Source organism: Meleagris gallopavo, chromosome 9 (genome assembly GCF_905368555.1).
Source record: "Meleagris gallopavo chromosome 9, MGAL_WU_HG_1.1, whole genome shotgun sequence".
Taxonomy (NCBI): domain Eukaryota; kingdom Metazoa; phylum Chordata; class Aves; order Galliformes; family Phasianidae; genus Meleagris; species Meleagris gallopavo.
In genome coordinates, this window is record NC_139412.1 from 369,001 (window position 1) to 375,000 (window position 6,000).

Genomic DNA, 6,000 nt, shown 5'->3' on the forward strand with positions numbered 1-6,000 from the left:
GAGTCTGACACAGACTGGCCTCTGGTCGTTGCCACAGCACCCGTGATGGTGTTTGTACCGAGGTCACGTTCAGATGCAAGAAAGGTTACAATAAGAGCAACAAAATACGGATTTCCGCAGACCGGTGGCAAAGCCAGGAATGGAGCTCAGGTTACTGCCTGCTAAACATTCAGCCTTTCTCACATTTATGCCACATGAATGTAATAGATTGGCACAGAATTAGTGCAATTAAATTCCTTGCATGTGGGTAAGCCTTTGTTTAGTTACTGAGCCTAAACTCAAGAGCAGGGGTAGGAAACAAAGTGCATATGATGCAATGCGTATTTTTTAAAATTGGAAACACAAATTCAGGACTGTGAGCCTGAATCTCACAGCATAGTCTGAATTCTGATAAGTCTGTGCAGAACAACAGAATCTGAGCGTAGGTGTTGGTTTCATACCCCAACACAGAAGATTTGGGATGAATATTTCATAAGTTCAGAAAGGTCCTGAGGAATATGCATGATAAAAAAGTACTGGTTAGTTTGAAAGAGGTTAACAGCTATTTAAATAGAATAAAGTAGATTTCCTGGGCCTTTCAGCTAGACAAATGCAAGTCTATTTCCTAATTCCCTGCTGCAAAACACTCCTCTACTTCTCGCTGAGTCTTTTCCTTTCCATAAGATGGGGACTGGAGGACTCAGAGAAAACAGATGATGTTTGGTCAGATGAGGGTTTAAATCTGACAGCTAATGTTGCCCATAGCACTGCCTGTTGAAGGTTTTTATGTGCTGAAGAGAAAGAGGTTGTGCAGTAGGCAGGTAATTCATAACCCTGGAGAGGCATGTGAATAACAGGACAGAATTGCTCTGTTACAGCTTCAGCCCCTGCAGTGAAATCCATCTGCATGCCTTGCACCCAACCTGCTGGTCACACCATAAGTGCCCCTGGCAGATACAGCCTTCCTACCACGCTGATGTAATTCACGTGTCACACTTTCATACTGAGCAATTCATAAACGAGGCTGTACAGCCATCTTAGAGGGGCAGTGTTGCAATCACGTGGTCATAAAAGACTGTGCCACCCCTTTAACAAATGATTTTCCTGTCTACATGCTAACTTTGAGGTACAAATGCTTTTTTTGCCAATATCTTTGCTGAAATAGAGTGTTTAGATAGATTATGTGTATGACTTTCCTTTTAAATACCTCTAAACTGATGTTTGTGATGTGCTTGATTGACTGTTAATGAAGGATAAACTGCAGTTGCAAACACAACTCTGTGTTGCCTCAATCCTTGCTTTGCCCTGGAGCCAATTCTGCTCTTTGTGACTGCATTTGGGTATGGATGAAAACTTAAAATACTCATAAACAGAAAAAAAAAAAGAAAAAGAAAAAGTTCTCTAATATTTTAAATCTTTAATACAGGCTCTGCTGGAGCATCAGTTGAAAAGCTAAGTCCACATTTCATAAAACCGTCAGAGTAATTCTCTTGGAATCGGAAGCAGAGAGGCTGATCCTCCCTCCATCTGCACAGCCCTCACCTCTGCTAAGTCAGTAGCAGGTTCTCCAGCCACGACCAATGCGGATGGCTTTTTGTTCACTAAACTTCCAGGATTTAATTTCATGGCCCCCCTGGGAGCAATCCTTCTCTACAAGAATGCTTAGACAGTGAAAAGATACCCTCACCTGCTTGTGCATGGACACAGTTGTGCAAACAAATAACCATCTTGAGTTTTATTTCCTTAGAAAAACTCAAGAAGAAGTCAGGCTCAGAGACGGGGAGGAAGAGGGAATACTTCTTGGGCTTCCCAGTCAGTCATTTGTGAAATAAACAATCAACTTGTTTTGTATTTCAGCATGAAAACAGGCTGAAATCTATGTGGGAGTTGAAATCAAAGCATAAATAGATTTTAAAAAGAAATCCAGAGGAGAATCTAAGGGCAAAAAGCCACCCAGGAAGGGCTGGGGTGACCCCACCAGGCTGCCCTGTGGGGCAGGTGCCCCTCCGGCTGTTGTGCATGGAAGTCCCCGAAGCTCCCAACCAACGGCTCCGAGGGCAGCCCTCCCTCCAGCAGCACCGGAGCAGCAGGCAGAGCAGCACCAGGAGCAGAAGCCAGGCACGAAGCTGGGAAATGAGCTGACGAGGTGCAGCTGGTACAATTCTTAGAGCACAAAGTGCAGATCATGGCTACTACTGCTCTCCTGGGAAGCTGAGAAGAAGGTGGTTTTGCTGCTTGATTTCTCCTGCTGGTATTTTGCCCATCTACCAGTGTGCTGCCGATGAGCTGGTACTCTAACAGCTCTAGGAATGGCCTTTGTTTGCTGCTAATGTTAAAAAGAGATCAGCTATTCACAGGCAGCTTGATAGTTGTTCTTCCCTGAACGCTTCTTCATGTCTTCAGTCCGTAGTGCTGCTGGAGCACTCTGGGAAGGGTGCCTTTCTGCAACATCCATGTGCTGCAAGTCAGGCTCAGCCCAGCCCTGGCTCACCCCATCCAGCTGCCAGCCTCAGCATTTGGCTTGCAGAAGGCTGAGACAAGGTATTTATTTTGTTTTTACTCTTTTGGTGCTTATTTAAATCTTGATTTCTGATGTAATTGCACAGGAAAAAAAAAAGCATATTGTATTTAGGGTTACTGAATCTTATGTCAATTTGAAATAGAACTTAAGCTTGTGAGGTGTGCAAGAAATGACTCGTCTTGTTAGAAAGCCCTGAAAAGTTTCCTGGATGACTGAGTAAATGATGAAAATAAGCACGTGCTCAGAAAGCAGGCATTGCTTTAAGTGATCAGGCTGTGTGCAGCGGGAGCCACAGTGCGAATGGAGCTGCAGGTCCTGCCTCCTGCAGAGGTTCTCTGCTGCACTGTGTTATCAATTCTGTTCAAACCTCAGCGTATCCTCTGTTTGCAAACTGCTGACTCTCTAAATCGCCTTCCATTGATGAGATACAGAGAAGATGCCAGTCTGGGTGGGTTGAAGGCCAAGGACAGTGTGCAGCACCAGCTGTGCTGATTTGCTGGCACAGAAAATTGTCTTCAGAAAATCCAGATCTCACAGAAAATTAAGCCAGAGTGAATTAAGCCTCAGAATACCGAAAAATCGCCTCAGTAATTGCTAAGCACTCCCAGTTATTCACACAATGTTCGCTATTTCCTCTGTTTAATTGGATTCTTGTGCAGAATTTCAATTGTATCTCTTCATTTTTCAAGCACAAAGAAATAGTTTTAAACTCTGTAAATATCAGAAAGGATTGTTATCTTTTACACACATCCAAGCAGGCCAGTTCCTGTATCACACTAAAAAGAGACTGTAGCCCAGACAGAGAAATGTGCTGGAATAATAAGAGGTAATCTTCAAACTGTCTGCTGGATGACAACCTAAGAGCCCAAAGCAACTCATCACACACAGCCAGCACGAAGCACACAATTGGAGCAGCAATTGAAAGGTTGGCACTGCTAAGCTCTCACCTGGCTCTTCCTCTGACCTGGGTCACTTATTTCAATCTCAATGAAGAAAACATCTGACTTGCTAGAAACCTAATGGAGACACTACAGCCCCTAATGGGAAGAGAAGTTCCACCTCTCAGCACCCTTCTGACTATGAGGCACCTTATCTGACCTGCGCATCCCTTTGGACACGTCTGAGTCTGTCCTGGGCAAGCCAGGCTGACCCAGCCCAAGGAACTAGGCACTGAAATCCACGAATCAAGCAGTGTCTATACAGACTTGTGCTGATGGTGGTGCTGGTTCTGCTGGTGAGAATATCATCTTGTTGAACGTTCCTGTTCCAGTCAAGGCACCTGGGTCACTTGCTCTGTTCTCTATTGCTATTATTGCATTTGTAAATGCTCCCCAACCTGGGGGTATCCGAACCTTTTTGGAGGACCCTCATCCACAGTGCTTACAGTCCAGCCTGGCGGGCTATATGTGAGGAGGAACAGCTTCCACTTTTCCCGGTGATCCCTCCCCTATTCCTAGCATTGAACGTTAGATTTGCTCTGAGAAATGGCTACGTGTCCTTATGAGGGAGTACATCTACAAGCTGAGGGCTGATTTGAAACCCAACGAAGAACTTTGCTTTTTTCCTTCTTTTTCTTGGATGCAAAGCAAAACAAAAAAGGAAACTCTGTTTCCTTTTGTTTATTTGCTTCTCTGACCTTCCTGAAGAGTGCAGAGTTTTAACTTATCCATTAACTTCACTGTTTTGGGTTTATTTGTTTTTGATTTCCACCTCCCCCCCCACTCCAGAGGTATTAAAGGGAGGAACAAAAGAGCCCTCTCCAGGTGATTCCTTGGGAGGGAATGAGTCATCTGCCAGACTTCAGCTGCTGTGTAAGCACAGGATTCTGCCCTTAAGTCACTTCTGAAACATTTGAAACTTGATCACGGTGCATCAACTCAATCTCATGTAATTGCAGAAAAAGAGCAGAAGAGGTAAAGAAAAAAACTGTTGGAAAGATGATTTTTTTTTTCCAGTTGTGCTTTAAATTTATTTAAGGCTGATAAAATGTGCTGCAGTATCAATCTCAGAGAGTCCCAGCATCTGCTTATCCCCAGAAGAGGGATCTCCTGCAGGGTCATCCCTAAGTGATGCAGCTCACTCTTGAGGTCTGCCCTGAACGCTGTCCTCATTCAAGTGCAGCCGCGCCTTGGTGGCCTAAATTTGATACAATGTCTGAGCTGGAATTTCTTCTGAGATGAGATCACCTCTTTGAGGCCCCTTTACAATTTCAGCTGTTTTCAGACTCATTTTCTTTCACCTAGTTCCTGAGTATGAGGCAACACGGTGGGCTGTAATCTGCTTCCAAAGAAGGAACATATCCAGCTCAGCCTGAGATCAGAGAGCCGTCCTTGGGTGCAGGAGCAGTGGGCAGACAAGGCAGAGATGCTGAGCTCGCTGTGCGTGGTGACTGCAGGAGATGGACTGCAGGGCACTGTGCTCCTTTCTGTGGCTGAGGGGTTTATTGCAGCATTGTGACCACTGTTGTAAGCACAGCTGAGCATCGCTCTGCTTAAAGGGAAGCTGCTGTAAGTGCTTTAAAATCTTGGGCTGCCTTGAATTTCCTGTGCTTCTTCGGGGTGTGATGTAAGAGAATGACTTCGATGTGGGGTCATTTGCTGTGCAATTCAACCTCCTTACAGCAAGCCATGTCTTGTAACCTCCTTTTGAGGACCATGCATCGCACCTGACCTGTGCCATACGAGCTGGTGACAGGACATATAGATTCTAAAGATTACTTTGCTGAGGACGGGAAGGAAGGAAGCACGGATGCAAAGAATTAACGATTCTTTCAAGGGCCAATTATCAGCATGCCAACTTGAGGTCTTTTGGGGGGAAAAAAAAAAAAAAAGTTTTAGGAAACTTCCATGGGTAGAAACCTGATGGCATCTACCTGGATCCAAACCCCAGAGCAAGTGAGTGTTTATGAGCATCTGCTGCAATATGCCAAGAGTTGCAGCATGCTCAACTCACTGTAATACAATGCTTCTTATGAAAGATGCAGTGTTCAGTGGGCTCTATTATCTGCTTAAATGAAAGAGTTCCTCCACATGAAAGCCAAATCTACTTAATCTGGTGGGATAATGACCCAGAAAGGACAGAAATCCAAGGATGGTGTTAGCCTGTGGTGAGAAATCCCATGTGTCACCTGGCCAAACGGATATCAGAAACGCACCCTTTAAGTCAGTACAAACTGCACAGCCTGGGATAAGCCTCTATCATTGCAAATCCATTCGGTCTTCCCTTTTGCTCATCATCACTCTGAGAAAACGTACCCTTGGTTCCTTACAGAGGGAAAGCACAGTTAACTGAACCACCTCTGTGTTCTAACATTCAATTGACACACCGTGGGGACTTGTACCGTGTGTCTCCAACTCCAGGCAGCTCTCTTAGAAGGACAGCATTTCTGACCTTCACACTCTCCCGATGCTATCTTCTAGGTAATGTTTAACTGGTTCAGGATGTATTTCTAATGGATTCTAGCAGGTTTTGGTGTCTCATCTGTGGCAGTGTGATGGACA